The sequence below is a fragment of the Tamandua tetradactyla genome, chromosome 9 (genome assembly GCF_023851605.1).
Source record: "Tamandua tetradactyla isolate mTamTet1 chromosome 9, mTamTet1.pri, whole genome shotgun sequence".
Lineage (NCBI taxonomy): Eukaryota > Metazoa > Chordata > Mammalia > Pilosa > Myrmecophagidae > Tamandua > Tamandua tetradactyla.
The window spans coordinates 31,866,797-31,877,738 of record NC_135335.1 but is presented as its reverse complement, the minus strand read 5'-3'; the positions used below and the strand labels follow the sequence as shown (position 1 = coordinate 31,877,738).

The 10,942-nt window shown below is 40.4% G+C and overlaps 1 long non-coding RNA gene across 1 annotated transcript; it reads left to right on the top strand.

Annotated features, from left to right (window-relative positions):
• Window positions 1-308: 308 nt before the first annotated feature.
• On the top strand, window positions 309-6,402 carry LOC143646924 (uncharacterized). The gene is made up of 3 exons (XR_013157748.1): window positions 309-1,299; window positions 4,593-4,710; window positions 5,705-6,402. It is a non-coding gene; the product is annotated as an uncharacterized LOC143646924 (long non-coding RNA).
• Window positions 6,403-10,942: the final 4,540 nt, after the last annotated feature.

The window sequence follows — 10,942 nt, the reverse complement described above, 5'->3', positions numbered from 1 at the left end:
ATCATCCCAAAAAGACATTCTCCATCTTTAGCTTTATGTCTCAGTTGATATTGTGCCTGTGAAGCAGATTTCTTCTAAAATGTGAGTGAAGATATGAAATGAGAGTAGATTTTCAGATTCTTTGCTTAATGACTGTCATGGTCAGGGACATGTGTCAACTTGGCCAAGTTGTGGTACCTGTTTATCTGGTTGGGCAAGCGCTGGCCTGACTGTTGCAATGAGGACATTTCATAGAATTAGATCATGATCACGTCAGCTGCATTCACAGCTGATTCCATTTGTAATCAGCCAAAGGGGAGTGTCTTCTACAATGAGTGATGCTTAATCTAATCATGGGAAGCCTTTTAAGGAGGATTCAGAGGAGACAGGTCCCATTCCTGCTTCGGCTGGTGAGCCTCTCCTGTGGAGTTCGTCCAGACCCTCCATTGGAGTCGTCGACTTCACAGGCTGCCCTGTGGATTTTGGACTCTGCGTTCCTGCGGTCACATGAGGTACTTTTATAAATTTTATATTTGCAAGTATTCCCTGTTGATTCTGTTTCTCTAGAGAACCCTAACTAATACAATGACATTAACAAACTTAGGACAGAAAAAAATTCCAAACTTGCAACTTCAAGGTCTCTCCATCCTGGTGGTGGCAGAGTGATCTTCCAAGGTTTCAGGAGTGGGCACAGGGCCTGATTTCTACCTTAGTTTTGAGGGCATCGGGGAAGGCTACCTCTGCTCACTTCCTGTAGGATGCTGTGGAACGTCCAATGCAAAGAAATTTCATTACCTGCATCTGCCAATCCCAAGAGGAGCCACTACTCTGGGGAACATGAGCTGGGGCATAGTCACAATCACACAAGACAAGAATGGACACTTATTAGACTAACTTTCAGACAAATCTAAACTTAGTGTAACATTTTATTTTCCTTTTTCATGAACACTTTTTTTTTATAGGTCAAAGAAAGATCACATTTTATAAGGCCTTTATTTAAGTAAGAGTCTTACCTTGATTTTATGCTCTTAAATCAGCATCGATTCTATGATGCTTTTACTCCCATAGCCAGGATTCACAGGTCCAAGAATCAAGGGGTGGAATTGGGAGTGGCACCACTCACTATTACCCTCAGTGATCCACTAGAAATAATTTTGCTTCCTGGCCCTACAACCTGATGCTCTGCTGGTTTACAGGTCTTGGTTCCAAAAAGAAGAATGCTCCTACCAGGAGAGACAACAATGATTACACTGAACTAGAAGTTAAGACTGTCACCAGGCCACTTTGTGCTCCTTAAGTCTTTGGAGCTTAAGGCTCCAGGTAAAGAAAGGAATTATACTGTTGATTCCCTTGTACTGGCTGGGTGATTGATCATGACTATCAAGGGGAAATGGGACTGTAATTACACAATGGAGGTAAACAAGAGTTTGCCTGGAATACAGGAGCTCCTCTAGGGCAACTCTTAGTACTACCATGCCCAGTGATGAAAGTCAATGGAAAAGTGCAACCACCCAATCCAGGCAGGACTACCAATGGCTCAGAAACTTCAGGAATAAAGGTTTGGGTCACCCTACCAGGCAAAGAACCATGGCCAACTGAGGAGTTTGCTGAGTGTAAAGGGAATAGGGAATGGGTAGTGGAAGAAGGTAGAAATATAAAGCCATGATGATGTGATCAGTTACAGAAATAAGAATTATAATAGCTATGAATATTTCTTCCTTATTTTGTAATGAGTATATTTGTATAGATAGAAAAAGCTATTATCTTAGCTTTCTTCCCTATCCTATCCCCTTAACATGACATAAGTGGCATTAACTTAATGTCACAGTATTGAAGTCACAGGATATCAAGTTTAAGAGTGACTATTACCCAAGTACTTGCAGCCTATTTTGAGACAGTTAGTGCATTTCCAGTTGTAAGCAGGATAGTTGAGTATTGTTAGGCACAATATGACTGCTGTTGTTTTTATTTAGAGGTTAAATATGGTTTAAGGAGATGTGTATGCCAAGTTGAGAAGGGGTGGACTGACTGGTAAGTTCATATGTCAACTTGGCTAGGTAATGGTGCCCAGTTCCTTGGCCTGTTACTGTGAGGACATTTCATGGACTTAAATCATCAGTAAGATAATCACATTTACAATCAACAGAGATAACCTTCAGCAACGAGAGATGTTTCAATCATTTGAAAGCTTTAAAAGGAAAAGTGATGATTTCAGAAGTCAGAAGAGAAAGTTTCATCTCTACTTGAACCAACCAGCTTCTCCCGGGGAAGTCACTGAAAACTTTCACTGGAATTCCCAGCTTGCTGCCTGCCCTAAGGAATTTTGACTTACCCATCTCCATAGTCACATGAAACAATTCTTATAAAAATCTCATAATAATATTTACAAATATCTCCTGTCAGTTCTGTTTCTCTGACGAACCCTAAATAATAAAATTCCCTATTCTCTAACCTAACCCCCACCCCCACCCCTTGGCAACTAGATTCTAGTTTCTGACTCTATGAGTTTGTTTATTCTAATTATTTCCTGTCAGTGAGATCAGACAATATTTGTCCTTTTGTGTCTGGCATATTTCACTCAACATGATATTGTCAAGGTTCCTCAATTCAGTCACATGCATCAGGATTTTATTCCTTTTTATGATGGTATAATATTCCATTGTATGTACTTACCATATTTTGTTTATCTGTTCATCGACTGATGGACACTTCGGTTGTTTCCATCTTTTGAAAATTATGAATAATGCCACTATGAACATCAGTGTGCAAATGTCTCTGAGTCCTTGCTTTCAGTTCTTTTGAGTATTTTATTAGTTAGGGTTCTCTACAGAAACAGAATCAACAGGAAATATTTGTAAATATAAAATTTATAAAAGTGTCTCACATAACCATGGGAACACAGAGTCCAAAATCTGTAGGGCAAGCTGTGAAGCTGTCGATTCTGATGGAGGGTCTGGATGAACTCCACAGGTGAGGCTCGTCAGCCGAAGCAGGAAGAGAGCCTGTCTCTTCTGAATCCTTAAAAGGCTTCTAGTTATTAGATTAAGTATCACTCATTAAAGAAGACACTCCCCTTGGCTGATTACAAATGGAATCAGCTGTGGATGTAGCGGATATGGTTATGACTTAATTCTATAAATGTCTTCATAGCAAAAGACAGGCCAGCAATTAACTTGCCCAACCAGACAAACAGGTACCACCACTTGGCCAAGTTGACACGTGAACCTGACAAGTATATACCTAGAAGTAGGACTGTCAGGTCATATGGTAATTTTATACTTAACTCTCTGAGGAAATGCCATATTGTCTTCCACAGCAGCTACACCATTTTACATTCTCACCAGCAATGAATGCGTATTCCTCTTTCTCCGCATCCTCTCCAACTATTTTTTTTTAATAGTAGTCATTCCAGTGGTTGTAAAATGGTATCTCAATGTGGTATCTCCCATTGTATTTCCCTGATGGCTAATGATGTTGAACATTTTTTCATGAGCTTTTTGGTTATTAGTATACATTCTCTGGAGAAATACCTATTCAAGGTTTTTGCCCATTTTCCTTTATTTTTTTTTAAATTTTATTTCTTAAAACAAACACTAACATTCTTACCATATGATCATTCCATTCTACATATATAATCAGTAACTCACAATATCATCACATAATTGTATATTCATCATGATAATTTCTTAGAACATTTGCATCAATTCAGAAAAAGAAATAAAAACAGAAAAATAATTCATATATCCCATACCCCTTACCCCTCCCTTTCATTGACCACTAGCATTTCAATCTAGTAATTTTATTTTAACATTTGTTCCCTCTAATATTTATTTTTAATCGATATGTTTTACTCATTTGTTGATAAGGTAGATAAAAGGAGCATCAGACACAAGGTTTTCACAGTCACACAATCAGATTGTGAAAGCTATAGCATTATACAATTATCTTCAAGAAACATGGCTACTGGAACACAGCTCTACATTTTCAGGCAGTTCCCTCCAGCCTCTCTGTAACACCTTAACTAAAAAGGTGATATCTATTTTATGTGTAAGAATAACCTCCAGGATAATCTCTCGATTCTGTTTGGAATCTTTCAGCCATTGATACTTTATTTTGTCTCATTTCATTCTTCCCCCTTTTGGTCGAGAATGTTTTCTCAATCCCTTGGTGCTGAGTCCCAGCTTATTCTAGGACTTCTGTCCCACGCTGCCAGGAAGGCCCGCACCCCTGGGAGTCATGTCACATGTAGACAGGGGGAGATTTTGCCCATTTTTCAACTGAGTTGTATGTCTTTTTTGTTGTTGTGTTGAAGGGTCTCTATATATTCTGGATATGAAACTCTTATCAAATAAGTCATTTCTAAATATTTTCTCCCATTGTATAGACTGTTTTTTTACTTCCATGATAAAGTAATCTGACATACAAAAGTTTTATATTTTGATGAGGTTTGGTGAGCTTTTAAGAATACCAATATTTTATCCCAGACCAATTAAAAGACTGTAGGTAGAGCCAGGAGTGAGGATCTTTTATAAGCTCCAGCTCCCCAGGTGAGCATGTTATGGCCAAAGCTGAGAACTGCCACTCTAGCTCATGTAGAATCATCACTTTGGCAGCCCAGGCCCTTGCGGCCCAGCCTGCGGAGGTGAGCACCCTGACCAGCATCCCTGTTTGTGGACTGACCACAGTGGAGCAACTCCAAAGGTAGAGAGCCATCTGAGTCTGGGAGAAAAGGTAAGATGGAGGCTGCTTCCCCAGGTCTTGGGGTGGACAGTTGATTGTTCCCGGGAGACAGTCTCTTTAGCCCTCTGTTTTCACCCAACCCTAAGCCCTCATTCAGGAAAAAAGCTGGCAGAAGTTGCCAGCAGATTCTTAAAGCATGCTGCTAGAAAAATTAGCCCCAGCTCCCTCCTTGTTCCTGACACTTTGGGAGAACCTCATGCTCTCTATTCATCCACCAAGGGTTGCAGTAACGTGTGTCTGTAGCAGGAGGCTACTTAAGCAGTCAGAACTCAATAGTGCTCAACCCTGGAGGAAAGCTGGGTTTATATCTCTCCACATGGGTGCACTCACCCCAAGGCCAGCTGGGAGGGCTGAAGCCAAGAGGGCTACTGCTGGGCAGGTTACACAGGTAAGGTGGAAGTCTGCAGGGCAGAGAGGCTGCTGGAGCTTTGGATGAGGCTAAGCCCAGTGTTTTGGTTTTTAAAGCTGCCAGAATGCACTATACCAGAAATGAATTGGCTTTTATAAAGAGGATTTGTTAAATTACAAGCTACAATTCTAAGGCCATGGAAATGTCGAAATTAAGGCATCAACAAGAGGGTACCTTCTGATCAAAGGCTGATGGTGTTTGGGTTCCTCTGTCACATGGTGACAGCTGCTGGCTCTTCTCTCCTGGTTTCAAAATGGCTCTCAGATCCCATGGGTCCTTCTGGCTTCTCCTGGGGTGTTTCTTAGCTTCTTCGAACTCTCTCATCTTTCCCTTAAATGACTCCAGCAAGCAGACTAAGACCCACGTTGAATGGGTGGGATCACATCTCCATGGAAACAACCTAATCAAAAGTCCCATCCAACAATAGGTCTGTCCCCACAAAACTGGATTAAAATAAAATGGCTTTTCTGGGGTACAGAACAGATTCAAACCAGGATACTTAATTTTCAGATTCAGGGCTTTAGGCATTCATTTGCCTTTCATCCTTTTTAACTCAGCACTTTTCCTTTTCTCCAGGAAAGCAGCCAGAGAACCAGTGACCTAATAGGATCTTTTGTTCAACAAAATAACCTGCATTCATGTCCGAGTTGGAGGAGCATATCCTTTCCTGGAAGATAGCAACAAGTTTTCCTGTTTTTCCACAACACTGGGACCAAACAGTCCTTCCTGACGGTGGAGAGAAGGCTAGAAAGAAAGTAAGGGTTCCCTGTGAACTGAAAGCAGAAGCAACATACAGATACAAACTAAGTTGCTGAATTCTCAATTTCAGCCCAATAGGCCATCCAGGTGGCTTTTGTTCTCCTACAGGTAGGAATACAATACAGATTTCCCTTTTCTCCTCCCTGCCCCCCCAGGAGAGAGGGATAATTTCTCTACTTCCCCCTGCACATATCCAATCAATATTTTTAAACTGGAAGATACTGTCCCAAATCCTATTTTCTAGCTTCTCAAAGAGAAAAAAAAAGGAGAGGCATGGGGAGAAAATGCAACACTCTGATCTCATTCCTGATTTCCTCATAGTAGTCATTCACCAGGGATGAAATCTATGCAGGGTTGCGACTTCCTGAGTATCTAGTGGTGGTGGTGGGGGGGGCTGGAACACACATTTGAGATCTTTTAAGCCTTAAGGTTTTTAAAAAGGCACAGGTCAAACTCTCTTCTATCTCTTAGGAACCAGCAATGGGCCAATGGGCCTTACACATAAATTATAACTCATACAGTATTTAGAGAAACTGTTTTATACCAGTGGTTCAACTCTGGCTGCACATTAGAATTACCTGGAGGGATTTTAAAAGGATGTCCAGCAGTACACGGTGGTGGAGTGAGGTGCTTCAGGACTCTTTGGAGAGAAGCTTTGAACAACCATCAAGAATGAACAGAAACATCTTTCTCGAAGCTCCATGAAACAGTTAAAGGGCTGTATTAACAGGGTAAGACCCAAATCAAGAAAAAAGCCACAGTGGCTCAGTGGCAGAGTTCTCGCCTGCCATGCCAGAGACCTGGGTTCGATTCTCCATGCCTGCCCATGTTAAAAAACAAACAAACAAAACCAAAACCAAAACTGGTAGGATCTCATGGTGTGTGGCTGGCCCTCCCTCTTACCCTGCTCCCCCGGCCCCCACTTGCTCTCAGTGCGGATCCCTGGACCATTTCCAGAGGGAGCAAAGTAAACCTCGTACACTTAGTGTGAACATGTATTCTGGCCCAATCTGTGTAGTGGTGGCCTGAGGAAATTGCTGTTTCACAACTTGCCCTGTATGTAAGTGGCTCACAGAGCTCTCCTACAGAACATTGGGAGAACAGTCAAGTGGCTGCGTGGGGCAAGGAATTGCTGGCGGTAGGACATAATAGTGCAATGCCCCAGACCATGAAGAAATTCTTTCTCAGGGAAAAGGGGAACATTCCTCTCCACATAAACAGGGGAACACCCAGGGCCACACGCACAAGTCCAAGACAAAGGAGGCTTGTGAGGGAAGGACTAGAGAAGGCCCTTGGATTTAGCCTAGAGCTGTTCTTTAAACTAATTGTATAGATAAGCCCAGAAGGAGAGAGCACTCACAGAGATCAGCATGCAAAGACAGGAAAAGGTGTTTTATCTTTCTCTTCATTTTTTATTAGCTACTGGCATTCAAGAAAAGTTCCCTCATGACACTAGCTGGATACAAGTTTAAGGAAAAGATGTCTCAGAGTCTAAATTCCAGCAATAATGCATTAAAATATCAAAATGTCTAAGTTTTAAAGAAGAAAAAATAAAACATATGACAAAACAGGAGATGACTGTCCAGGCAAAGGAGATAATTAAAGCATTAGAAATCATCAATGAGGATGAGACCTGGGACACAGCAGACAAAGGCTTTGAAAAAATGGCCCTATATATGCTCAGAGCTAAAGGAAAGTATGGACCAAAAAATAAAGGAATTAGGAAAATGATAGATGAACACAGAACAATAGAGTGATGGAAATTATGGAAATGAAGTAACTCTGTTTCCTTTCCACAGTAACAGAAATTTCCTAGAGGGGTTTCACAGAAGATTGGAGGTGGAAGAAGAAAGAATCAGTTAACTCAAAGATACGAAAAGTGAAATCATCCAGTCTGAGGAGCAGGAAGAGAAAAAAATGAAGAGTGAATAGAGTCTGAGGAACCTGTGGGAAAACAACTAAGTACCAGTTGAGGCATTATGGAGTCTCAGAAAGAGAGAAAGGTGCAGTGAGAATATTTAAGGAAATAGTGGCTGAAAACTTTCTAAATCAAGGAAAAACACGAATATACACATCCAAGATGCTCAACAAACTCCAAAGAGGATGAACCCAAATAAATCCTTGCCAAGGCACAACAAAATCAAACAGTCAAATGCCAAAGATAAAGAGAATTCTGAGAGCTGCAAGAGAAGAAACAAGGGATCCACAATAAGAATGATTTCTTCATCAGAAACCATGGAGACAAGACAGCACTGAATGGCATATTTAAAGTGCTTAAAGCACCAAGAAACTGTATCTGACAAAACTGTCTTCCAAAATGAGAGATTAAAACATTCTCAGATAAACAAAAGCTGATGGAGTTCATCACCACTAGCCAGCCCTACAAGAGATGCTGAAGAGATTTCTACAGGTTGAATGGAAAGGACAGTTGACAATAGATCGATACTGCATGAAACACAGATTTCCAGTGAGACTACTGGCCAGTGTAAATATAAATGCCAGTATTACTGCATTTTTGGTTTGTAACTCATTTTTACTTCTTGACAGGATTTAAAATGCAAATGCATGAAATGTAATGCGCAATCAGGGATTCTGGACTCAATGCATAATATGTAATTTGTGCATTACATATCTGGGGGGGGATGAGGGCTTGATGTAAATTATTGAAATTACGTTGGTTATCAAAGCAAATGAGATTTTATAGAGTTACAATGTTAAATTTAAGCTCCATGGTAACTACAAAGAAAATATTAGAGAAAATGCAAATGCATGGACAGAAATTATAGTACAAGGTGCCTGGGTGGGGGGCAGGGTTTATCAGGAATTAATGCATAATGGGTGTACAATTTCTATTTGGGGAGATGGAGAAGTTTAATAATGGAAGATGGTGAGGGTAGCACAACACTGAATCTGATTGATTCCACTGAATGGTATGTTTGGGAATGGCTGAGATAGGAAAGTTTGTTGTATTTCTGTTCAACAAAGAGTGAGAACTAAAGAGGCAATGACACTTAAAGGCAATACATGATCCTGGATAGGATCTAAGAAGGGAGAAGGCTCAAAACAACATTGGGACATATGACAAAAGTGGAAGATTGACTGTAGGCTTATATCATGGTTAAATTTCTTGAACTTGATAAAAACTACACTTAAGGTGGTTACTAAATAGGTGAATATCCTTGCTCTGGGAAAATGTACATGATAGTGTTAAGTGTTTAGGGAGTATGATGTATACAACCTACACTCAAGTGTTCAGAAAATGGTTTGAAAGAACAGATACACTGATAGATTGATAAACAGATTGCTAGAATAATATGGCAAATGTGGCAACTGGTAGAGCTGATTATCTAGGAAGATAGGGGTATGTAGGCGTTCTTGTATGGGCTTTGTATTAGTTTTTGTTTGTTTGTTTGTTTAACTGTCCTGTAAATTTGAAAGTGTTTCAAAATAAAAAGTTTACCAAAAAAAAAAAAAAAAAAAAAAAAGAAAAAAGAAAAAGTAGTTCTGTGAATTCAGTATACAGCCAGGCTCTGGAGGAAAGGAATTTCTCCTAGCCTTGACCCCTTAGTTGCTGGGACTTGAGGCAAGTGTTCATCTTTTTGGATGTTTCCTCCTCTTTACAGAGGGTGGTTCTCACCTGGCAAGGTTGTTAAGCATTACAAGTCAGGACCTGCAGAAAAGTGCCTGTCATACCGTAAGTCTCTATAAATACAAGGGATTATTGCTTCACTGATTGCCAAATCCCCCTCATTTAGGAGGCCTGGCCCTTGTTAACTTAGGGCTATTTCTTAGGAGAACCAGGATTGGAGTAAATAATTTTCACCATAAGCAGTGTCACGGCTCTGAAAGAGAGGGAAAACCCAGAATGAAACCAGCTTTAAAGCAAAGAAGTTAAAGAGAATGACACAATATGGGGACTAATATACAAATAGGATATATCCACAAAAAGAGCCAAAAAAGACAAAAGTAACGCAAAATCTGAGAGTTGCTAGTAGTTTGAAGCAGAGGAGAAGGCCTGTAGAAGGGTCAGTCATTGTCAGTGTGGTCAGGATTAGATTCAAGTTCAGTTTCAAGTTCAATTTTAGAATTATGGGCATGATCCTTTCCTCATTGCCAAGCAATTAAGGGCTAGTAAGATCACTGGAACAAAATGAAGGCAAAGAGAATAAGGGTGAGAGTGCCAAGTTCAAGGACAAGATTAAAGTAAGGATGGTTGATGTATAAATGAGGGTCAGATCAGGATCAAGGTCAAATTCAAAGTCAGGCATATCGGGGCAAGGTAAAGAACTAGGTTAGAATAGCTCATTGTCAGAACAATGGCAAGGTCAGGATGGGTATGATGGCCATTTCAAGGCCGAAGCCACTTAAGGCCAGAAGGATCATCAAAGTCAGATGACAAAGTAACTTTCAATGTCAAATTCAAAGGTTCAAGTGGAACACTGTCAGGACAACAGTCAGGGTCAGGTACTTTAAACAAGTGAAGTTTAAAGGTTAAGCCCAGGAAAAGCCAGGATGATCATCAGTAACAGAAAAAGGGTCAAAAGCAGGGTCAAGGTCAGGTTCAGTATCATGGTCAGGAACAATTGAGGGTCAAGGAAAACATCAGTTTCGGGTTATTTCAAAGTCAGAGCAAGTCTAGGTCAGGACAATTACTTGTCAGGAAGGGAGTCAAGATCAGGGTGATAGAATGAGACAAGTGTCAAGGTCAATTAGAAGGTTACGTTCAAACTCAAATTCAAAGCCATAATTAGAATTTACCTTGGTCAACATGGACAAGTTGGGTGTACCTTGGCATAGCTTGATTGGGGGAGGTTAACTGTTAGAATGTAGTAAGGATGGGTGTGAAGGTCACTTCTATAATGAAGTTCAAGGTCAAAAGGAACATAGTGTAACATTTAGTGTCAAATTCAGGAACTAGGTCAGATTCAAGGTCAAAATTAACATCTAAATGAAAATTAAGGCAACTGAGGATGAAGATAATATCTATGGTCAGGGTGAGGGAATGGATTAGTCAGGATCAAGGTCAGGTTGAAGGACACTTCAAAGTCAGAGCTG